The sequence below is a fragment of the Carcharhinus amblyrhynchos genome, chromosome 6, assembly GCF_965287045.1.
Source record: "Carcharhinus amblyrhynchos chromosome 6, sCarAmb.v2.hapA, whole genome shotgun sequence".
NCBI classification, from domain to species: Eukaryota; Metazoa; Chordata; class Chondrichthyes; order Carcharhiniformes; family Carcharhinidae; genus Carcharhinus; species Carcharhinus amblyrhynchos.
Window position 1 is genome coordinate 8,885,250 of NC_137329.1, and position 26,023 is coordinate 8,911,272.

The 26,023-nt window shown below is 43.7% G+C and overlaps 1 pseudogene; it reads right to left on the minus strand.

The window, feature by feature from the left end:
* Positions 1–5,747: 5,747 nt before the first annotated feature.
* On the minus strand, positions 5,748–5,848 carry LOC145344628 (U6 spliceosomal RNA; annotated as a pseudogene).
* Between the last annotated feature and the right edge of the window lie 20,175 nt (positions 5,849–26,023).

The window sequence follows — 26,023 nt, forward strand, 5'->3', positions numbered from 1 at the left end:
ACTCCCACCGAATCCCATCCGCCAGCACTTGGCCCTTAGATCAGAATGTTATGGTGTGCCAAGTGCTCACCCAGATACTTTTTAAAGGATGCGAGGCAACCCGTCTCTCCCAGGCAGTGCATTCCAGACCGTCACTCCACGTAAAAAGTTTTTCCTCACATTCCCCCCCCCCCTAAACTTCCCGCCCCTCACTTTGAACCTATGTCCCCTCTGACTCCCAACTGGTTGTAAATTGGAAGAGGCTAGTGTGCAGTGGGACCTGGGTGTCCTTGTGCACCAGTCGCTAAAGGTACGCAGCAGGCGGAAAAGAAGGCAAGTGTACGTTGGCCTTCATTGCGAGAGGTTTCGAGTACAGGAGCCGGGATGTGTTGTCGCAATTATACAGGGCCTTGGTGAAACTACACCGAGAGCATCGTGTGCAGTTTTGGTCACATTTTCTGAGGAAGGACATTCCTGCTCTCAAAGGAGTGCAGCAAACGTTTACCAGGCTGATTCCGGGGACGGCGGGACAGAGGTATGAGGAGAGATTGACTCGGTTAAGGATTGTTTTCACTGGAGTTTAGTACACAGTACTCCAGCTGTGGCCTAACCAATGTTCTATATAACTCCAATATGATTTCACGGCTTTTGTAACGTATGCCTCGATTGAGAAAGACAACTGTCCCATACCCCTTTTTCACCACCCTACTAGAATTCCCTTCCACTTTCAGAGATCTGTGGACAAATATGCCAATGGCCCTTTGTTTCACAGAACTTCCTGGTGTCATACCATTCATTGAATAGTTTCTTATTAATGATTCCTTTCAAAGTGCATCACCTCATACTTTTCAGGGTTAAATTCCAACTGCCCATTTGACCTTTCTGTCTCTGTCTTTTTGTAGCCCTGGATACTTGGTCTCACTGTTAACCACCAATCCAATCTTTGTGCCATCCACAAATGTTACTAATCCTAACCCTTATAAAGTCAGCAATGTCATTTATAAAAATGACAAATAATAGGAGGTGCAACACAGATCCCTGTGGTATGCCACTGGACGCTGGCTCACAGTCGCTGAGAAGTCTCACAATACCAGGTTAAATTCCACCAGGTTTATTTGCTATCACGAGCTTTTGGAGCACTGTTCCTTCATCAGGTGACTACCTCTTACTGCACCCACCCCAGTCTAATACTGGCATCTCCATATCATTTAGTCATTAAAATAGCCTTCCGTCATCACCCTCTGTCTCCAACAGTTCCCAGCCACCTGACGAAGGGACAGGCTGTCCCGAAAGTTTGCGGCTTTTGCTACAAATAAAACTGTTTGGACTTTAAACTGGTGTTGTGGGATTTCTTTCTGTTTTACCACAGTCTAACACCGGCATCTCCACATCATGATGACTATGCAACAACTGAGCCAATTTTGAATTCATTTTATCAAATTACCCTGTATCCCATGTGAGTTTGCCTTCTTAATATGTCTCCTATGTGGGACATTTTCAAAGGCTTTCTGAAATCCATATAAACTACATTAACTGCACTATTCTCGTCTACACATCTGGTCAACTCCTCAAAAAAATTCAATCAAATTTGTAAGGCAAACACCTCCAATATCTATGCCAATTTATTGAACAACCTCACAGTCTCTCTCTGAATTCCATACCATTGTCCTCATTCCCTTGGGTGAAGATGGATGTGAAATATTCATTCAACACTCTACCAATGTCCTCTGCTCCACCGACAGATTGCCCCGTTGGTCCCTAATGGGTCCTACTCTTTCTTCTTCCCATTGATATACTTACTCAAAAGGGGGAGGTGGTACATTGTGGTATTATTGCAAGACAATACATCCAGAAACTCAGTTAATGTCCAGGGTACCCAGGTTCGAATCCCATCACAGCAGATGGTGGCATTTGAATTCAATGAAAAATATCTGGGATTAAGAATCTACTGGTGACCATGAAACCATTGTCAATCATCAGAAAAAACCATCTGTTTCACTAATGTCCTTTAGGGAAGGAAATCTGCTGTCCTTACCAGTTCTGGCCGGCACATGACTCCAGAGCCACAGCAATATGTTTGACTCTTGATTGACCCCTGGTAACTGGAGATGGGCAATAAATGCTAGCCAGCCAGCGATGCCCATATGCTGCAGATGAATATATCTTGGGATTCTCCCTCCTTTTACCAGACAGAGCTGTTCTCATATCCCTTCTTTGCTTTCCTAACTGTTTTCTTAAGCTCCGCTCCCAGCTCTCTCTTAAATTATCTGACAGATAGAATCCCCTTTCCAATGCCTCCATAACAAGCCAGTGTTTTGGCGGCTTTTAACAACCTCTTTTTCAATTTCCTTAGTTTCCCGAACTAAAGTAGGACATTTCTCATTATCACCCATCAGAAATGTTAAGAAAGCGACTGCACCAAAAACGCTAATTGGAATGATAACATCTACTTGAAATGCCTACACTGGGTCACCTAGGAACAGAAATTTAAGTGCACATTTATCCAGATTTAATTTTTCAACATTTAACTTTCCCCTTAAACCATATTTTGACTGCAGAATGTTTCATTGTATTTAACTGCAGCGCATCAAAATTAGCACCTAGTCTGTTCTGAATGCATAACTAGTTCACTAACCAATCAGACTTTGTAATTACTCTATCGCTTCTTTTGATTAAAAACTCATCTTTCTGTGATAACCTCATATGCTTAACTGGGATTCCCTGTGTAGAACTGCTGATTTAAACTTATCCCAAACATAGGAGGTACAATAGCGGCCTTTAGGGACATCTAGATGAATACATGAATAGGATTGGAATGGAAGGACTCTAAGTGTATACAGCTTTAGTTTAGGCAGGCATCATGATAGGAGCAGGCTTGGAAGGCCAAATGATCTGTTCCTGCGCTGTACTGTTCTTTGCTCTTTGATTTTGCTGGAGGAATCTTCACATTCCGTGGAAAAGGTTTGGAAAGTGTGACTGTGAGCAAGATCTCAGATAGGGACGGTGGACTTTGGCCCAACTTGCCCATGCTGCCCCTTTTTCTTTGAAAACCTCTAAGCTAGTCCCAATTGACCTCATTTGGCCCATATCCCTCAACACCCATCTTACCCATGTAACTGTTTATACAATTTTTAGAAGACAAAATTGTACCCATGTCTACTACTAACTCTGGCAACTTGTTCCAGGCAGTCACCACCCTCTGTGTGAAAAAATTGCCCCCCTCTCCCACCCCCCCGGACCTTTTTGTATCTCTCCCCTCTCATCTTAAACCCATGCCCTCTGGTTTTAGACCTGCCTATCTTTGGGAAAAGACGTTGACTATCCAGCTGATCTCTGCCCCTCATTATTTTATAGACCTCTAATGATCACCCCTCAGCCTCCTACACTTCAGAGAGAAAAGTCCCAGTCTATTCAGCCTCTCCTTATAACTCAAACCGTCAAGTCCTGGTGGCATCCTAGTAAATCTCTTCTGCGCTCTTTCTAGTTTAATAATATCCTTTCTTTAATAGGGTGACCAGAACTGTATACAATATTCCAAGTGTAGCCTTACCAATATCCTGTACGACTTTAACAAGACGTCCCAACTCCTGTATTCAATGTTCTGACCAATGAAACCAAGCGTGCCAAATGCCTTCTTTACCACTCTGTCCACTTGTGACTCCACTTTCAAGGAGGTATGAACCTGTACCCCTAGGTCTCTTTGCTCTGTAACTTTCCCCAATGCCCTATCATTAACTGAGTAAGTCCTTCCCTCATTCAATTTAGCAAAATGCATCACCTCGCATTTGTCTGAATTAAACTCCATCTCCACTTGTCAGCCCGCTGGCCCAATTGATCAATGTCCCGTTGCAATCCTAGATAACCTTCTTCACTGTCCACTATGCCACCAATCTTGGTGTCATCTGCAAATTTACTAACCATGCCTCCTAAATTCTCATCCAAATCATTAATCCAAATAACAGTGGACCCAGCACCAATCGCTGAGGCACACCACTGGAAAAACAACTGTCTGCAACCACTTATGGCTTCTGCCATCAAGCCAATTTTGTATCCATTTAGCTACTCCACCCTGGATCCCATGAGGTTTAACTTCGTTCAACAACCTACCATGTGATACCTTGTCAAAGGTACCTAGTGCTGAACATTTGCAGACTCTAGCCATACCATGGCAACAACTAGCCAATATTGACAAATTGAGTTAAAGGCAAAATATTACATGTGTTGGGATCTGAAGAAAAAACAGAAAATGCTAGAAAATCTCAGCAGGTCTGACAGCATCAGTGCAGAAAGAACAGAGCCAATGTTTTGAATGTGGGTGACCCGTTGTCAGAGCTAATAAAATGAGTGATGATTGGGGTAGACGTAGAGGATTCCACTGGGATCGTTCCTATGTTGAAGTGATCACCATGTGGGTATGCCGGCGTTGGAGGGTAACCCCTCGAAAGCTTGTGAGAATATTATCAAATAAATAGGTTGGACTAAAACCTGGTGTTGTCAGACTTTTTGAAGTGATCACCCACAGAGTGCAAAGCGGGGTAACCACATGGATGCAATTGCCCCGCCTGTCCCTCCCTCCCCCCAGCTGTAGGCCATCAGAGCTGGAGGCTCTGTGCCCACGGGCTGGGACAGTCATGGAGATAGAGGCCACTCCTATGGTTTTGATGATTCCTCCATTGGGAAATCCCCACTCCTACAGCCCAACCATTAAATTCCTCTTCAGTTTCCGATTTTTAACCATGCTCACGAGAGTGCCCCCTGTCGAAACACCCTCGCGATCGCCACCTGCCCTGGCAGAGCCTCCCTCTCCCAGGTAAGCAATGGAACGGACATCACTGTGAGTCGTCTAATTGGGCCAGCAGCTTCATTAACCCAACCGACTTATTTAATTGGACAATGGACATGAAGGCAGGTAATTAGGAGGGTATTTTCCAGATATTTGTGCTGGAGTGTGTACTGCAGATCCACATGGGTTAGGCCTTGAAACCACCACCATTCCTGAAAATATTCCATCTGCACAAAACTCTGCCCAATATATTGTCCCACATATAACGTCCCACAAACCTGATTTCCAATTTCAATCTCCATTCGAAGCTAATTAAGAACACATCTCTCAAATGCCACTGTACCTATCACCCCTTTAGTGTAAAAACTTCAATCAGGATGTGGAGTTTTCTGCTATTGAACTGGGGTAAGCACAGTAAGTAGTCCTTCAACACCAGGTTGAAGTCCAACATGTTTATTTGGCAGCACGAACTTTCAGAGCGCTGCTCCTTCAAAAGGTGAGTCATCTATGAAGGGACAGCACTCCGAAAGCTCGTGCTACCAAACCTGTTGGACTTTAACCTGGTGTTATAAGACTACTTACTGGGACTTCTCTCTGGCCATTGAGTTTGGCCTATTGGAGTATGAACTCCTTGATTAAGGATCCAATTGATGGGCCAACCAGAGAGTCTTTGCCTTGTATTTAACCAAGAATGTCAGTTCCACTGCACACTGCACGCAAGGAATTTTGGTGAAGGGATTTCTGCTTCTAAAGACCTATCACATTTAGAAATCATCAACATGCATCATGAAGGTGCCTGAAAAAATATATTGAAATATCGATAAAACATTGCAGGTCCTGCTTTTAGTTGAACAAACCTATTCTCTGCAAAACAAATCTCCTAAAGCATGACATAACCTGAAAGTATCGTTCAGATTATGGACATACTCACTTTTGTGTTTTCCTTCTCCTCCATTCAATCAGGCACAATTTCAGTCTGCTAATTATTCATTTTTAATGCTTCATGTATTTGCCTGTCAGCTTTGTACAGGGACCATTCTAAGTTTCTCTGCCTCATTCCAATTTTAACATTTGTGCTCAGGGCATGAGTTAATCCCCAGCTAATGCTCAGCACCTGCATACAATTAATCACAGTTCATATACGATTAACATTAATTGTGTGCAAAATTGGGAAGTTCATCCATGTGACCCATCTAATTTTTGCTCCCTTATCCAACTCTACTTAAAATGGGGACGTATCTCAGAGTGGCAGTGCATCTCTTGCTTGCAATCATAGGATCATAAAATCCCCACAGTACAGAAGGGGGCCATTCAGCCCATTTAATCTGCATCAACCACTCAGGTCCTATTCTCATAACCCCATATATTTATCACCTAGAGACGAGGGTCAATTTAGCATGGTCAATCCACCTAACCCACGCGTCTTTGGAGTGTGGGAGGAAACCGGAGCCCCCGGAGGAAACCCATGCAGACACGGGGAGTACCTGCAAACTCCACACAGGCACTGACCCAATTGGAATTCCTGGCGCTGTGAGGCAGCAGTGCTAACCACTGTGCCATCATGCCACCTTCAAGGCCTGACTGCCAAAATGACTTGGAGATCTGTCTCCCCCATGTTCCGAATGAATCCTTGGAAATTCCCATGCAAAAGTAGGGGCTGGCTGTTAGTTACTGTTCCCCAGTATCTGCAGGATCATCCTTGAAGCCACTAACAAACAGGCTTGGATAGAAGTGGCTGAGAGAGGTACTGTTGTTCAGATCATCCCCAAGACTTTGGTTTATTGTTTAATGATCAACTCGGGGCAGAAGGGGGTGAGTGCATATCTTCAAAACTTCAGCCGTCTCACTCCCTTCCACCTCAGGGTGGCACGGCGGCACAGTGGTTAGCACCGCTGCCTCACAGCGCCAAGGACTCGGGTGCAATTCTGGCCTCGGTTGACTGTGCGGAGTTTGCACATTCTCGCTGTGTCTGCTCCTCCCACACTCCAAACACGTGCAGGTTTGGTTGATTGGCCATGCTAAATGACCCTTCAGTGTCAGAGGGACTAGCACGTAAAATACATGGGGTTACTGGGAAACAGCCTGGGTGGGATTGTGACTGGTGCAGACTCAATGGGCAAAATGGCCTCCTTCTGCTCTGTAGGAATTCTATCTGTTATTTAACCACTGCCATGTTCTTCATTATACAATCCCAAAGACAGAATCGGTCACATCTCTTGCATGTTGCAAAGACATTCACTGTTTCATTTTCTCGCTCTGCACTGGATTATCAGTGTTCTTTTTTTCACATGTTTCCACTTATACAGCCATCAACGATACCCGTCACTCCAGCTTTACTTTGCAAGGCACACCCTTCCTTCTATATTGAGCGCCTTTGCATCCTCACTCCATCTTCCTTCTTCTTCTTTGACACCTTTCAATAAATTTTGGGCCTTTTCAACACCAGTGTTATTCCAGAGAAGAGCTTATGGGAGGACAATCATTTTGAGGGTGCTGCGTCAAGTTCTCTGCCCCATCAGACATGCTACGTGGGCGCAGTGGCAGGATAGAGAAGTCTGCACAGGGTATAATGCCCATAACGTGAGCAACAACAACACAGGGTGGAGATAGCACCGGAGGGACCCCTGCCTGCTTCCAGCTCAGCTCAGGACAACACGGATGAGTGCATCAATGGTCTAACCATGAAGAAAGTACAGCTGGTTTCACACAGATGTCTGTACCAAATGTTGGAAGATGCGCGTAGGTATTACAGCACCGTGGTTACAACCATGAAGTCATCTACATCTTGCTCACTTGGCATCACCCTGCAATGTCTTCACTACTCTTCAATATAAATCTATCAAGCGCAGTGGTTAGCACTGCAGCTTCACAGCACCAGGGACTTGGGTTCAATTCCCGGCTTGAGTCACTGTCTGTGTGGAGTTTGCATGATTTCCCTGTGTCTGCGTGGGTTTCCTCTCGGTGCTCTGGTTTCCCCACCCCCCACATTCTGAAAGATGTGCTGGTTAGGTGCATGTACCCAAACAGGCGCTGGACTACGGGAATTTTGCAGTAACTTCATTGCAGTGTTAATGTAAGCCATACTTGTGACGAATAAATAAACGTTTATAAATTAAACTTTATATCCTTGGTATCCATCGTGGGCGCTGCAGCTGGATCCTTACAGGACAAGTCCTTGCTGACATAATTGGCAACTTCTGTAGGAGCTCAAATGGTCACCATGTAGGCTCCTGGGTGCCCACCAGTGAGAAGGGTGTATCAGGTGGATGGGGCTTTGGAGAAGTTTTTTGAAATCTGCTCTATGCAGCTCACTGGAATCGATAAGCCTCAGGCCCAAGCAAATGGTACAATAGAACCAGTAAGTGCTGGGCCCCTTTCATGGATGTCATTACAGGTATACATTCAACCACTCAACGCCAATAGTATCTAGCATGGTGACAGCAAATCAGCTGGAGCAGATTGCAGCAGCCACTGGGTTCCTCTGACTGGAACCTCACACAGTAAGAAGTCTCACAACACCAGGTTAAAGTCCAACCAGTTTATTTGATAGTAAACCCACTAGCTTTCGGGGTTTGCCCCTTTGTAAGGTGAGTGGGGAGTTCCGATCACAAACAGAGCATATAAAGGCACACACAGTTTACAGAATACTGATTAGAATGTGAGTCTTTATAGCTAATCAATTTTTAAAGGTGCAGACAATGTGAGTGGAGATAGCATTAAGCATAGGTTGAAGAGATGTGATCCTGGTCACAGCATCTGTAACCCCCATGACTTGCCTGGGCTTGCAACACCTCACCTACTGTCCTGTCTGGAGACAATACACATCTCTTTAACCTATGCTTAATGCTCTCTCCACACACATTCTTTGCACTTTTAAAAATTGATTAGCTGTAAAGACTTGCATTCTAGTCAGTATTCTGTAAACTGTGCATGTCTTTATACGCTCTGTCTGAGACCAGAAATCTCCACTCACCTGACAAAGTGGCAATCTCTGAAAGCTCATGGGTTTGCTATCAAATAAACTGGTTGGACTTTAACCTGGTGTTGTGAGACCTCTTACTGTGTTTACCCCAGTGACACCGGCATCTCCATATCATGGAACCTCACTCGCCAGAGTACCAATAAACCACCAGCCTATCAATGGGCCTTATAATGTAAATTGATTTATTATTGTCACATGTATTGGGACACAGTGAAAAGTATTGTTTCTTGCGTGCTATAGAGATAAAATATGCTGAACACAGAGTACATGGGGCAGAAAGAAAGCAGAGGGTGCAGAATATGGGGGCGATTCTCCAAAAAAAATTCTAAGTGTCGAATTTGCGTGAAAACCGGAGGAAATCCCACTGGTTTTCTCAGTGGGAGTTTCAAAGTGAATCTCCCACACTCTGCAGAGTGCACCAGCATGAATCATGCTGAAAATCAGTATTCCCGCTGAGCGGTCAGCAGCAGAGCTCTGAGTGGGCCACTGCGCACGTGCCGATCTATCAGTGCCGAGGTCAGCGTGTGCGCAGTGGTCACTGACTGCTGGTTTCCCAACTGCTGGCCCCCGCTCTCATCGCCGGCCTTTCCAACCACCTCATGGCCCATTGTTGCCCCCCCCCCCCCAGGGAACCGGCTGCCAGAGGCATGCAGAGGTTATAGCAGCACCGCAGGTTGGGAAAATCACCCCCTAGTGTCACATTTACCAATAGGGTGTAGAGAAAGATTAGTACGAGGTAGGTCCATTCAAAAGTCAGGGAAGAAGCTGTTCTTGAGTCGGTTGGTACGTGACCTCAGACTTTTGTATCTTTTTTCTGATGGGAGAAGGTGGAAGAGAGAATATCCGGGGTGCATGCGGTACTTAATTATGCTGGCTGCTTTGCCGAGGCAGCGGGAAGTGTGGATGGAGTCAATGGATGGGAGACTGGTTTGTGTGATGGATTGGGCTAAATTCATGACCCTCCGTAGCTTCTTGCAGTCTGGAACAGAGCTTAAGACCAAGGAGCAGAATTAGGCCACTTGGCCCATCGAGTCTGTTCCACCACTCAATCATGGCTGATATTTTTCTCATCCCCATAACCCCTGATCCCCTTATTAATCAAGAACCTGACAGCCAGGAGCCGTACCAAGATGCAACCAGAAAGAATGCTTTTGATGGTGTATCTGCAGAAACATGAAGAGGAGGAGAAATCTGTCAGCCGTGTTAAGGTCAAGGTCACCATGTGGGAAGGTGTGGGTGGGGGGGAAATCACCATGTGGGCGCAGTAAAGTTAGAAAATCTTCAAGAAAAACCATCTGGGTTGAAGAGAAATGAATGTAAGACATTTATTACGCTTGGCGTTGAGTGCATCACCTTGAACACTTTTGTCACTTTGTTAAGAGCTGTCTAAGATATCTTCTCATTTTACACGATCAAAATGTCAACTGATGCTGAAATTTGTGGAATGGTTGAAGTGTTCGGTAATGTAGGGTGACGGCAGCGGTGAAGGGTTTAACGCAGGGCCTTACAGCATTGGTGCTCTTTTTAAGTTCTCATGGCAGGGGTACAAGAAGATCAACAACATTGTGACTAATTCATAAAGCAACTGCGAAATAGAATGTGAAATGAAACCGGCTGCCGTCATGCTTTACATGTGAGATAAATTTCTGTTCAGAGAAACAGGCACATTTTAATAAACTTTGCTAATTATATTGAGTGTACGAATGAAAGCAGTGGGAAATTGAGTTGTTTTCCCTTCGTACGCAGGGGTGCTAATGTATACCATCAGGATGCTTCTAAGTGTTGGATTAATTAGAATTGATATATATGGGATTCATACTTTCTGAATGATTCAATATTTTCCTCTGTTTGCTGAATATTCTAACAGCATTAAGCATAAATAACTTATCGGGCTCTCAGCTCTCCTCAGCAATCTTCTGCTTTCATTCGCCGGTTGCCATCATGGGGATTTAAGAAAGATTTAACCTGTTTAAGGATTTGCATTTTTATACAATGAGTTACCCTTCGTCTGGACATAATTCTTCTTTCAGGGCGTCTGCACTCAGACCACATGCAGTTACCACTGGAGGCAAGATAGGTCAAGATGAGCCACCACATCAAAAACATATTTTCAATGATTGATGAATCGCACATGCAAATGACTTCTCTGATCCCTATCCCTGTTGCAGTAAATCACAGAATCCCCACAGTGCCGAAGAGGCCATTTGGCCCATCGTGTCTGCGCTGACTCTCTGACAGGGTGGCTAGAACTTAACCATCCCTCCTGGCACAGGAATCAAAGAGGGCAAAGGGATTTTACCGTTTCAGGATCCCATCCAGTTTACTAATGTGCTTTGGGGAAGGAAATCTGCCATCCTAACCTGGTCTGGCCTACATGTGAGTGTAGATCCACAGTCATGTGGTTGACTCTTAAATTCTCTCAGCTCAAGGACAATTAGGGATGGGCAATAAATGCTTGCCAATGATGCCCATGAACAAATGTTAAAAAAGATCTCCTTTCTTTGCCAATGCCTTGTGTGACATAGTGCTAGAAGGATCCAGAAGTCAGGATTTTCCAGTCTTATCAAAAACGTGATGGGTTCCCCAACAATAGGACAGGTGAACCAGATCGAATGCCATAGAACTTGGTGGTACCAGAGGAGGGTGGCAGCATCTCTCCGGCAGCTAACGGGGAGGTGGAAGGGGGGTCGTGGGCTGGAAAATCCTACCCAGAAACATGTTAACATTCAAATGCAGCATGAGGGAGGAATACAACCAACAATTTTAAAATAAATGTGTTCAATCAGCAAGTTGTGTGAATAGGCTTTAAAAACCTACAGAATCCTGCCTCACAAAGTCTGCAAGATCTGCACACATACCTAATACACCAGGGTGAATTTATCTGACATACAAGGGTTACAAGATTTAATCATTTTTCTTGCACACTGCCAAACTACTCCTTGCCAGGGTCCCCAGATGACTCTTAAGGGCACTGGAGCCAACGAAGGCCCAGATTACAATCTGAACTGCAGGTTGGCTTTGCTGACTAAGGTGGTGGAGGTGGTGATGGGGGGGGTGGCTACAGTCTGGTCTAAAGGTTATTGCAGCTTACTCAGTGTTGGAGTACAATCTGCTCTGCGGGTTTGGTTTGTTGGCAAAGCGGCAAGATCGTGCTGAGCTTTTTTTTTAGATAACATTACCGACATACGTGATCCAATATTCCAGGCTTCATCAGGTACATCATCATCGGGATAGAATTGCAGATTAGAATCCTTACAGTGCAGAAGGAGGCCATTCAGCCCATCAACTCTGCACTGACACTTATCTAGGCCTACCCCGTAACCTCATGTATTTATCCCAATAATCCCCCCTAACGTATATATCTTGGGGAAACTAAGGGGCAATTTATCATGGCCACTCCTGTCCTCTGGATCTACTTCTTGTACTGTCTGGCCCACACAAGACATGGGTTAGACAGAAAGAATGTTATCAGAAAGAATGTTCCCAATAGTGGTGGTGTCCAGAACTAAAGAAGTTTGAGGATAAGGGATAAACCTTTAAGAACTGAGGTGAGGAGATATTTCTTTGCCCAGAGGGGGGTGAATGTGTGGAATTCACTACCACCGAACGCAGCTGAGGCCAAAATGTTGTATGCTTTCAAGAAGAAATTAGATATACCTCTTGGGGCAAAAGGGATCAAGGGATATGTGGGGAAAGGTTGGGATATTGAATTCGATGATCATCCACATTCAGGATGAATGGCAGAGCAGGTTTGAAGGGCCAAATGGCCTACTCTAGTTTCTAGTTTTCTATGTAACCTGCATGTTTAGGGACTAGGGGGGAAGGCAGAACACCTGGAAGATCTTACTCAAGCCACATAAGGTAAGCTGGGAGGACTTTAGCCAGGACGAAGTGTCTCTGCTCATTGTTATATCCATTGTGGTGAGAACTCACCATAATGTAGGGAGGGCTTGCTGCGGCTGTATAGGGCACTGGTGAGGCCGCAGCTGGAGCACTGTGTGCAGTTTTGGTCGCCGCACTTACGCAAGGATATTTTGGCCTTGGAGGGAGTGCAGAGGAGGTTCACTAGGCTGATACCGGAGTTGAGGGGGTTGAACTATGAGGAGAGGCTGAATAAACTAGGCTTGCACTCGTTAGAGTTTAGAAGAATGAGGGGAGATCTCATTGAGATGTATAAGATGTTGAATGGGATGGATAGGATAGAGGTGGAGAGGCTCTTCCCGCTCAGAAAGGACAGGAGGACTAGAGGGCACAGCCTCAGGATAAAGGGGGGTGCGGTTTAGAACGGAGTTGAGGAGGAACCTCTTCACTCAAAGGGTGGTGAATCTCTGGAATTCTCTGCCCGTTGAAGTGGTGGAGGCTGCCTCGCTCAATATTTTTAAGACGCGGGTTGATAGGTTTTTGATAGGCAAGGGGATTAAGGGTTATGGGGAGAGGGCGGGAAGGTGGAACTGAGACACAACAGATCAGCCATGATCTTATTGAATGGCGGGGCAGGCTCGAGGGGCTAGATGGCCTACTCCTGCTCCTATTTCTTACGTTCTTAACTCCAACTAAAATGTGATTGTTAAAAATTAATTCATGAGACATAGGCATCACTGGTTGGCCAGCAGTTATTGCCTATCCCTAGTTGCCACTGAATGGCTTACTGGGCCATTTCAAAAGGCAGTTGAGAGTCAACCACATTGCTGTGACTTTGGAGACACATGTAGGTCAGGTCGGGTAAGGACAGCAGATTTCCTTCCTTAAAGGACATAATTGAACCAGATAGGCTTTTCTGACAATGGTTTCACGGTCAGCACTAGATTCTTAATTCCAGATATTTTTTATTAAGTTCAAATTCCACCACCTACCGTGGCGGGATTCGAATCCAGATTTAAAGAGGCAACGGAGGCTGTTCAGTCGATAAAAGCAAATGGCTGCAGATGCTGTAACCTGAAACCAAAAGAGAAAATGCTGGAAAATCTCAGCAGGTCTGGCAGCATCTGTAAGGAGAGAAAAGAGCTGATGTTTCGAGTCCAGATGACCCTTTGTCAAAGTTCAGTCTTCCAGTAAGTCAGCTAAAAGGTTGGGTACCCTGAGGATGTGTATTAGGAACCCCACCATCTAATAGTTTCTCCTCCCTCTTCAGTCTCGTAACAAATGCGAATACATTTGTTAGCACGAACCACTACCATTATTTTAGAATAAGGTATAGTAAAAATATTATATTCACTTTATCTTGAAGAGGAACTTCCCTACTTTGTTGTACGTGGCTTTCATTACAGATTTAAAGCATTTGCTACAGTCACAGAAACTATTTGAAAGCTGAAGTTATTATTGTACGCACATCAAATGGAAGGTCTCAAAGCAGTTTGTCTAAAGGTATTTTAGTTATTTTCATGTAGCGCCTTTGGACATGTGTTTCAATGTATAAACATATAATAAGATTAGATTCAGTGCCAGGGGCATTAGGGGTACACAAATCACTAAAGTAGCGGCACAGGTTAATAAGGTCAGCAAACTAAAGCAAAGAAATCAATGGGATTCATTTCCACAGGAAAATAATTGAAAGCAGAGAAGTTATTTAACTTGTATAGAAACTTGGCTAAACCACCCCTTGTGGACAGTTCTGTATGAAAAGGATATAGAGATACCAGGGAGGCCTCATGGTATTATCGCTAGACTATTAATCCAGAAACTCAGCTAATGTTCTGGGGACCCGGGTTCGAATCCTGCCAAGGCAGGTGGTGGAATTTAAATACAATAAAAAAATCTGGAATTAAGAATCTACTGATGACCATGAAACGATTGTCGGAAAAACCCATCTGGTTCAATAATGTCCTTTAGGGAAGGAAGTCTGCCACCTTTACTTGGTCTGGCCTACATGTGACTCCAAAGCCACAGCAATGTGGTTGACTCTCAACTGCTGTTGGGTAACAAGGGATGAGCAATAAATGCTGGCCAGCCAGCGATGGCCGTGTCCCACAAATGAATAGCAAAGAACAATTTACAAATACAATATCAGAACAAGATGGCTGGATGAGGTCGATGTGGTGAAGGTTCATTCAATACTGGGGAGACCAAAACACGGGTGCCTTAAATATATAGTCATCATCGCTCAATGTTAGGCAACATTCAGGAACAACTTATTTACCCAGATATTACTTAAAGTGTGGTACTTGGAGCAGTTGAAGCAAATAGTTTGGATGCATTTGAGAGGGTGTTCGATAAAAACATACAGGAGAAAAGAAGACATTCATGCTGATAGATTTAGATGAAGAGGAGTAGAAAGAGGCTCATGTGGAACACAAACTGTCATGGATGGGAAAGGCTGAATAGACTGTTACTGTGCTGTACATTCTGTATTATTCAATGTAACAGCAACCCATTGAGAAACATAATTGTTTTTGTGATATTTTCGTTCATATTTGGCGTCTTCTGGCCTGTTGCCACATTCCTGCATTTGAAGTTATTTTCAAACTTTTTTGATGGGGTGTTGAAGTTTGAGTGTTTGATCGCTGAACAACATTCACTCCTCATCCTGAGAGAAACCCCCCATTCTTCTTCCCTTCCTGAAAAGACTGAGCCACACTGGGGGTCCAATCCGGCCAGCATTGGCGACTTCCGATACATCACCCGACACTCAATCCATGATCTTAGGCAGTATTTTGTTACAAGGTGATATTCACTCAACTTTCCTGCAGGAGTAGCAATTGGAAGTTGGAACCATGACAGATTATTTTTACCCCCTCTCTAACATGGGGTTCTTAAAGTTTATTTATTATTGTCACAAGTAAGCTTACACTAACACTGCAATGAAGTTACTGTGAAGATCCCCTAGTCACCACACTCTGGTATGAATTCAGATACACTGAAGGAGAATTTAGCATGGCCAATGCACTTAACTTGCACACCTTTTGGACTGTGGGAGGGAACCAGAACACCTGGAGGAAACCCATTCCATAGATTCTGCACAGACAGCTGAGAATTGAACCTGGGCCCCTGGCACTGTGAGGCAGCTGTGCTAACCACCGTGCCACCCCTCTGAAACCAATAGTGTTCGACTGAGATTTGTTCCCTTAAGAAACTCTGTGATCTCTTTGGTCTTTATGGCTCAATTTCATATCAGGCAGTGCACTTATCAAATGATTCAATACAACTCTATATTGCCAAATGGATAGCATGGTGGCACAATGGTTAGCACTGCAGCCTCACAGTTACAAATCGGGGCCCAGGTTCAATTCTGCCCTCGGGTAACTGTCCGTGTGGAGTTTGCATGTTCTCCTCGTGTCTGCCTTCGTTTCCTCTGGGTGCTCCGGTTTCCTTCCATAGTTCAAAGGTATGCAGGTTAGATGCATTGGCCATGCTAAGTTGCCCCTCAGTGTACCTGAACAGGTGCCGAAGTATGGTGACTACGGTATTTTCACAGTAGCTTCATTGCAGTGTTAATGTAAGCCTACTTGTGACAATAATAAATAAACTTTAAGAACCTCATATTAAATTGCCCCTCATTTCAGGGGGATTGACGAGGTGAATTTGTGAGGTTACAGGGATAGGGCCTGGATGGGATTGTTGTTGGGGCAGGCTCAATGGACCAAATGGCCTCCTTCTGCGCTGTAGGGATTCTATACATTCTATGGGGAGCTGTTCTTCCTCTGTGATAAAAAGGGGGGATCCTTCTTCTTGCACGTGCCAAGGTTGATGTCTTTGAATTGCAATCCTGTAACATGTACAACACGGCAACTATTTTAGAAATCTCCTTCAGTGCATACAGTACAGAATGGTTGGTGTCCAGGTAACTGTGATCTTGGTTTGTTAAACCTCTAGAAAGGATAGTCATTCTTCCAGAAAAACCACAGACTCCTTTCTTCCCAACTGCTATAAAGTGAACACTGTTGGTGAACATTTAACAAATCTCAAAAGTTGAATACGCGCTGATGTAGTTTAAAAATTCATTTGAAATACATGGGGAATGCAATATGCAGGGTTGGTTCAATGTATAAAGCATTTACAGAATCATAGATTCTTTACAATGCAGAAAGAGGCCATTTGGCCCATTGAGTCTAATCCCCATAGCACCATGCATTTACCCCACTCGTGCCCCTGACACTAAGGGGAAATTTAGCACGGCCAATTAACTTGACCGGCACATCTTAGGGGGGGAAACCGGAGGGCGCCCAGAGGAAACCCATGCAGACATGGGGAGAATGTGCAAACTCCATACAGACAGTGACCCAAGCCAGGAATCAAACCCGGATCTCTGGCGCCATGAGACGGCCCGTGCTAACCACTGTGTCAACCATAATGGGTTTGTAACCATTGTATTGTTCTACAAGCTTGAAAGGAAGCTTCTACAGAGAGACTGAATTAATGTGAATCACTGCTGTGTGGCTGGGAACGTAAGTTTAAAGAAAATACTAGTCAGTGCTTTGTTGTGTGAGAACTGCCCCGAATAATGAGCTTAATTACTGTTTTAGTCTTTGCGTAATTATGTTTTTTGTGTCTGGATTAAACTCCATGTGAATCTGCAGTGCTGCATATAAATGTTGCATTTCCATCAGTGGAAACGTACTGCAGAGTGCAGCAAGCTGGCCATTAGTGTGGCTGCACACTGTGCCACTCTGATAGGAGAAATCTATTTGTTTGTTCTAGTGTACATTTCCTTTTCATTCGTCTACACAAAAACCACCTAAATTATATGCCTTTCACTCATTACCGGTAAGCAAAACCATCAGTAAAAAAAATCTTTAGAGATTAATTTTAACTTGATATATCAATTAATTCACCACGTAAACGTGAGACAAAAGTCGTGAACAGAAGTAATTTGCACCTCAATGTGTAAATACGTTTCAGAAGTGTTTGATTATGCCAGGCTACCGGAGTTTGCTATTGCCTTTGGAATGCTGAAATTGCATTCGCTGCAATCCATTTGGGCTAATCAGGTTCTGTCAAACGGCTGGTAAACACTCATAGGCTGCTGATGTTAGCATTCCGGGTGACAAACCACAACCACCCTCCGGACAACTGAAGTCCTCTCACTTGTGCGGAGTGGTAATAACCTTGTGTCTCATGCTTCGATGCCTCATTTCCTCACTTAATGCCCTTTCCGTCCCGGTATTTATTTTCTTTAATATTACATTCAGAGCTTACAGGGCAGTGACTCACACTCACTCACTCACTCACTCACTACACAGTCTTCCTCCCAGGCTAGGAGAACAGTATCATAATTTATAAAGGCTTTCGGCAGACAGCATCAATTGTTCTTTATTATACTGATATTTAAATGAGGTGCTGATTTCATTCCATAATGAGCCATCGCTAAAGTCATGCATAAAGTAACCTTTATTTGACTTGAACTTTGCTGGTCGGAAGAGAAGTCACGTGTGGATGGGACTTTAATTTTACTATTAACGCCATTCAAAGTCACAATAGATTGTTTCTCAAATAACATTTCGAGTCAAGTATTGCCCCACACTTTTCGAAAATAGATTTTCACGTGGATTGAGTAATGATTTTCAATGATCTTAATGCATTGCAATGCCTCTGCGTTAATTGGTTCGAATAAATATCTAACTGCACATTCATTAACCTTTCCCAGAATGAAATGACCGAGATGAAAATATTGTGCGTTCTGGGGGATACTCATGGGAAGGTTAAAATAAGATGTTTTATGGAACTGACTTACTGGTTTTAGTGTGATGGCTATGTATTCCTGATTAACCACTGATTAGTGAATATTGGGTTTCCGACAAGCCGGAATCGAACCAGCGACGTAAGGATGTCAATTGGCATCATCTGCAGTCCTCCACTCCCCCAGCTGAGCTATCAATGGGGAGCACAATCACCAATTAGTAACTGATTAGTCACACCAATTGAATAGGAAACTCTATTGATTGAACATGTTTTCTTGAGGAGGAGGCAAAAGGCAAATACGACATATGCAAATTAGGATGAAACATTCTAGAAATGAGTTAGTGAAATGACTTGGGTCTACGTCATTTCCCAAAATCAAACTCAAAGAGTCAACATGACAAAAGGTACTACCCAAATGCAAGTTTTCTTGACTATTTGGGATTGATGCACAGTATCAGTTTAATTCTGGGCCTTTTTAAATGAAAATAAAAGATAGTTTTCACGCACAAAGCAGTAAGACATCACCCCCAGATGTGAAATGTTGTCCTAATATACATTTCTTCTTATTGTAGCCTTCAGCTTTTAAAAACTGGACTGGAAGCCACAAACAAAAGTTGGATCATGTTATACCTTAAGCAAATTAGGATGAAACATCCTAGAGATGAGTTAGTGAAATGACTTAGGTCCAAGTCATTTCCCAGAATCAAACTTGAAGAGTCAACATGACAAGAGGTACTATCCAAACACATTTTATTATTTTAGTCCTTGGTAAATTGCTTCTGGTGCAGAGAGTGGATCTGCAATGCGTAGCAGCTTCTGTGTTTATCTCTGTAAGTTTGTGTGGGTGGCAGGAAAGTTATGGTAGCTGGTTCTAATGCTCTGGTTCTGAGCTCATCCTGTTATATTACAGCACAAACTCCAGTGATAACTCTGCAATACAGATGAATTGACGCTTCTTACCAGAGGAGTCATGACTACTTCCAGAGCCAGCAGAGGCCGTGAGTATAAGTTGCTTCTCATGGTCATGTTTTTCTCGCACTGGGCACACTTTTATCAGCAATACATTCTTCATCTTGTCTGACAGTCAGATAAGGAAACCCTGGCTTGTGAAAAGTTGATTATTGGCATGCATATTGTTTGTGTTCTTTACAATATTTCCAAATCATTGCTCTTAGCAAGGGAGTGAGGCTGATTGGACAGGCATTTCACACGGTGGCACCTTTCCCTGCACTGCATGATGGTATAATTCTCAAGTTATGAATCTATGATGTTGAGATACAGAATAACAGGAGATACCAGGGAGTGAACCTTACAGCACAGCCTCATGGACATCTAGGGTGGTACGGTGGATGGAGCAAAATTAGGCCACTCGGCCCATCGAGTCTACTTTGCCATTCAATCGTGGCTGATATTTTCCTCAACCCTACTCTCCTGCCTTTTCCCCATAATCCTTGATTCCCTTATTAATCAAGAACCTATCTGTCTCTGCCTTAAAGACACTCAACGACCTTGTCATTCTGTGGCAAAGAGTTCCACAGATTCACCACTCTCTGGCTGAAGAACTCCCCACTCATTTCTGTTTTAAAGGATCGTCCCTTTAGCCTGAAGGTGTGCCTTCTGGTTCTAGTTTGCCCTACAAGTGGACATATCCTCTCCACGTCCACTCTATCCAGGCCACGCAGTGTCCTGTAAGTTTCAATAAGATCCCACGATGACACAGCGATCAGCACAGTGTATAATTCTTCAGTTGTCTGGCAGCCCAGAAATACAATTTTACCTGGTGCTCTGAGGTCTGGAGAGAAATGCTTGGTTTCAATATTAGTGCATACACTAACTATATTTACTTCTTTATTCATTCATGAGGTGTTGGCATCGCTGGCTAGGCCAGCAGATGTTGCCCATCCCTCATTGCCCTTGAACTAAGCAGCTTGTGAGGGTGTTTCACTGGGCTATTAAGATCAGTCACATTACTGTTGGTTAGACTGCTAAGGATGAAAAGAATCTCCTTCCCTGAAAGATATTACTGAACCAGGTGAGTTTACATAACAGAATCAGCAGGGGCTTATCCACACTCAACACAGCACGACCACAAGAAACTGCTTGGCTTGGGGAATTTGCACTTGTCAAATAAATAAGAACAGATGATCAGTATCATTCATCACCAATACTGAGACTAGCTTTATCACAGAATCCACTGCTGCCTCACAGCGCCAGTGACCTGAGTTTGATTCCCAGCTTGAGTCACTGTCTGTGTGGAGTTTGCACATTCTCCCTGTGACTGCGTGGGTTTCCTCCGGGTGATCCGGTTTCCTCCTACAGTCTGAAAGACGTGCTGGTTAGGCGCATTGATCCGAACAGGTGCCTGAGTGTGGTGACTACGGGACTTTTACAGTAACTTAATTGCGGTGTTAATGTAAGTCTTACTTATGACTAATAAATAATCTTTAACTTCAGGATCTCTACAGCACAGGAGGAGGCCATTCAACCTATCAAGCCTACACTGACAACAATTCCACCCAGGCCCTATTCCTGTAACCCCAAGTATTTACCCTGCTGCTACCCCTGGACATTAAAGGGCAATTTCACATGGCCAATCCACCCAACCTGTGCGTCCTTGGACTGTGGGAGGAAACCGGAGCACCCGGAGGAAACCCACGCAGACATGGGGAGAATGTGCAAACTCCGGTTTCCTCCCACAGTCTGAAAGACGTGCTGGTTAGGTGCATTGACCCAAACAGGTGCCTGAGTGTGGTGACTATGGGACTTTCACAGTAACTTAATTGCAGTGTTAATGTAAGTCTTACTTACGACTAATAAATAATCTTTACTTTAACTTCAGAATCCCTACAGTGCACAAGGAGGCCACTTGACCTAAAATGTGCAAACTCCACATGGACAGTGACCTGAGGCCGGAATTGAACCTGGGTCCTTGGCTCTGAGAGACAGTAGTGCTAACCGCTTATATTCCCCAGTTATTAATCAAATTCACATTCTAACAGCTGCCATGATAAGATCTGAGCCTCTGTCCCCAGGCCATAAGCCTGGGCCTCTGCATTATTAGTCCATACCAATCACACTCAACCCATTCTCAGGAACACAGTTGGACACCCATCGGTCTCTGATCTGAGCATGGACCTTTGGAACTTTGAACGTTAATGATTTATTTCCTTTCTTTTGAGCTATCTGTAGATACAGGGGATTTCCCTGAGCAGATCCATCACTTCGATCTAGAGTTTCTCTTTTCAGATGCCAACGAGAATGTGTGACGTTCTCAGAATTTTCCATTTTTCTTTAGGATTTCCTACTTTTCCAGGGACCTTTTTTAAATTTCCCGATTACCTTTCCAGCTTCATTTGGCTTCATATAGAAGCGTTCTTTCCTGGTTTCTACCCGGCGTGTTTTAAAATTGTACAATTTGTTTTCAGATCAACTTATTGTTTCCATGATATCTGTGACAGCCTTGGTCACTTTGCAAAGTTTCTGAAAATGATTTATTTTCCCAGTCACAGGATGTTCCAAAGCACTTTCCATTCAATGAAGTACTTTGGATGTGTACTCACTGTTGTAAAACAGGACACACAGCGATGTAAACCTCACACAGGCCACGATGGTACCACCTAATCTGTTTCTTGGTGATATTGATTGAGGGATAAATGTTAGCCAGGGAATCAAGTAGATAAGGTAGTTAGGAAGGCATACGGTGTCTTGGCGTTTATTGGTAGGGGGATTGAATTTAGGAGCCGCAACATCATGTTGCAACTGTACAAAACTCTGGTGCATCTGCACTTGGAGTATTGTGTGCAGTTCTGGTCCCCACATTATAGGAAGGATGTGGCGGCATTGGAGAGGGTGCAGAGGAGGTTTACCAGGATGTTGCCTGGTATGGAGGGGAGGTCCTATGAGGAGAGACTGAGGGATTTGGGGTTGTTTTCGTTAGAAAGAAGGCGGCTAAGAGGGGACCTTATTGAAACATATAAGATGATTAAAGGTTTAGATAGGGTGGACAGTGATAGCCTTTTTCCTCGGATGGAGAAAGCTAGCATGAGGGGACATAGCTTTAAATTAAGGGGTGGTAGTTATAGGACGGATGTCAGGGGTAGGTTCTTTACCCAGAGGGTGGTGAGGGATTGGAATGCCCTGCCTGCTGCAGTTGTAGATGAGCCTAGTTTGGGGGCATTTAAGATTTCCGTGGATAGGTTTATGGATGGAAAGGGATTGGTTTAGGTTAGGTGGTCATTGCTTTTTTAACTGGTCGGCGCAACATCGTGGGCCGAAGGGCCTGTTCTGCGCTGTAATGTTCTATGTTAGGGCACCAACTCCACTGGCCTTCTGTCAGATAGAATATTGGATCGTCTCCACAATAAATACAGAAAGTGCTGGGGTGGCACGGTGGCACAGTGGTTAGCCCTGCTGTAGCATAACACCAGGGACCCAGGTCCAATTCCCGGCTTGAGTCACCGTCTGTGTGAAGTTGGCACGTTGTCCCCATGTCTGCGTGGGCTTCGTCTGGGTGCTCCAGTTTCCTCCCACAGTCCAAAGATGTACAGGTTAGGTGGATTGGCCATGCTAACTTGTCCCTTAGTGTCAGGGCACTAGCTAGGGTAAGTATGTGGGGCTATGAGGAAAGGCCCTGGGTTGGATTGTGCAAACTTGATGGACCAAATGGCCTCCTTCTGCACTGTAGGATTCTATGATTCTGTAAACTCAGCAGGTCTGACAGAATCTGTGGAGAGAGAAACAGAGTTAATGGCTGGAATCTTCTGGCCATTCATTTCAATGGAACTTTCTGGTCCTGTTGCAGTGTTGCTGAGCACCAAATTCTCCATCCTTGCTTGCAGCAGTGACGGACGTGAATGGCCAGAGAATTTTGGCCCACACTTCATGTCATTATGACTTTAGTTCAGAGAGCTGATGTTTAACTATATTTCTTGCTCCACAGATGCTGCCAGATCTGCTGAGTCTTTCCAGCATTTTTCCTCCAGACCTTTTATTCCAGACTTCCAGAGCCTGAAGTATTTTGCTTTACATAGAATTGTTGAATCATACAGTGCAGAAAGGCCCTTTGGCCCATCAAGTCTGCACCAATCTGACTACCCCCTAATCCCATTTACCAGCAGCTGACCCATAGCCTTGATTGATAAAGGCAAGTATCCCATGTGCCTTTTCCACCAACCAACTAGTGTGCCTTCTGTCTTCAGACATCTATGGACAACTGCGTCAAAGTCCCTTTGTTCCATAGGACTTCTAAGTGCTGTGCCTTTCGTTAAGTATTTGTTTGTCAATTTACTCCTCCTAAAGCATATCACCTCATGGTTTTTCAAGGTTAAATTCCTTTCCAGAGTTAAATACATTGATTCTGGGATATTATATGTTGACCTGATGGGGCAGATGGGACCTCAGTAACATCTCAACCATCGGTGCAGCGCTGTCCCAGAGTCAGATTCTTGTGCTTAAGTCACTGGAGTGGGACTTAAATGCCAAACCTTCAAACTCAGGAACAAGAGAGCTACTAAACTGACCCTTCCCTGATAATCACATTTTGATTTAATGTTTTAAGTTTCCTTTGGACTTTGGTTTCTGTTCGGGCCGTTCCCCCCTTCCTTTTTGGGGGGCTGCCCCTCTTAATTTGTCCCTAAGTTAATTTGAGTTCCTTTACTTGTTGGGTTGTCAAAAGAACTACCAAACTGACCCTTCAAAAATTACTGCCTTATATTTACCCAGACACCTAATATTGGTTATTCTGTCTCTTTTAGTGTACAATCCTTTGTACAATCTTACTTAAAATAATCTTTAACAATTTAGATTACATCTTCTTAACTGTAATGACTTCAATCAGGCCAGTGCTGTTGGCCTATTGGAATATGAACTCCTTGATTATGGAGTCAATTGATGGGCAAATGAGAAAGTCTTTACCTTGTATTTAACCGGGAGTGTCAGTTCCTCTGATAGCACTCTGTCTACTGCTATTGGAATTGTAAATAAAGGGATTTTGGTGAAGAGACTTGTGCCTCCAAAGAAATGTTCCATTAACCAGGCTGAAGAATGTTAGTCTATTTATACTCAATATAGAATTCTATTTACAGATTATAAGCAGACGCGTAAAAGTCAATAAATTAAGTTTTACCCATCTACCTGTTTAAGTGGATACTAAAGATCTCACTGCAAATTTCACTCTTGAACTTCTTTAATTCCAAGGGAATCTTTTCATATATAAAAGTGACCGCATTTCAAAGTAACTCGCTGCACATAAAGACCTTTGAGACACTTCTCAGATTTGCTGAAACATTAAAGGGTCAATTCATTAATTCCCGCGTTCACAGCCAGGAGCTGTAGTCAAAAGAATCATGGGTCAGAGATAGGGCTAATTACGCTGCAGTGTAAGTTTGAAATCTGTGGCATCTTTGAACATGCAGCTCGCTGGGGGTGTGGGGACACTGACGGTAGCCATCTCTGAATGGAAGCCCTTTTCTCCCTTCCCAGGCTAATGTAATTTTTGGAAAGACTAGATGCCGTGCTGTGTAAAGCATGGAAGTTTATTAATGTGTGCTTATTTTGTTAGAGTGTTGAATATTTAATAAGTGGTGAAAACGACGCAGTAGGTATATTACAGATACTGCATGATCTATGTGGGTGGCATATATTTACAAGAGAAGAATTGTTGTGTTACTAGTTTATTGGCTACTTGGGAAGCTGTTCTCATATTGATGCAGGTTTAAAATGACAAATACCAGTGATCTGTCGATCGCGTTTAACTCCGTGTTTAGCTTCTTGTTCATTTTTAATGAATAAACAGTCCACAGACCCAATGAGAATTACAATCAGAACTACAGAAAATAGCTTAATTTCACACATCTGTTTATAATCTGTAAATAGAATTCCATATTGAGTGTTAATAGACTAACATTTCTCAGCCTGGTTAAGAAGATGTTCTCTAAATTAGTAAGGATTATTTTAAGTTTAATCGGGGAAAGAGTAGGGCCCAGACAGTTGCTTTCTTACTAATTCAATTATAGAATTCTGTTTAATTCTATGTTTCTTCATTTGCCTTTTTGTTCATCTTTACAGACCCTATAAGAATGACAGTCAGAATTACAGAAGGTAGAGGACAGAACAATTACTTGGATTAGTGAGAAAGCAGTTGTGTAGGCTCAATATGATCCCCGGCAATGCAGTTTATAATTTAAATCATTTTCTGATCTTGCAAACTTTCCAATGACCAGGCAAGCTTTTGAATCCTATTTCTCTCTGAGTACGGAAGAGAATTATTTCAATTTCCCTGCACATTGAGGAACCACCTGACAATGGACATGTCTTACAAATGGAGAAGAATACCCACAACACTTGTTTGCCGTGCCCATTAAATACATGGAGTTGCAGACTCAATTATTGAAATCCCAAGAGAGCACTCCGCAGTGGTACTTTACTATAGCGAGGCACATATTGCTTTCACATCTGACCTGCCTCGCATTTCAGTGCAGGAAAGGTGGCAGGAAAATGGGCAGATGTTGCAAGCCCACCATACAAAGCCAACAGAAAGTGAGACAGTCATCATTATGAAGTTCTCAAAAGGTTAGTCATGGCACGAATCAATTCTAGCCTCCCTGACTACCTGGATACACTACAGTTTGCCTACCACCGCAACAGGTCCAGAGTAGATGCCACCT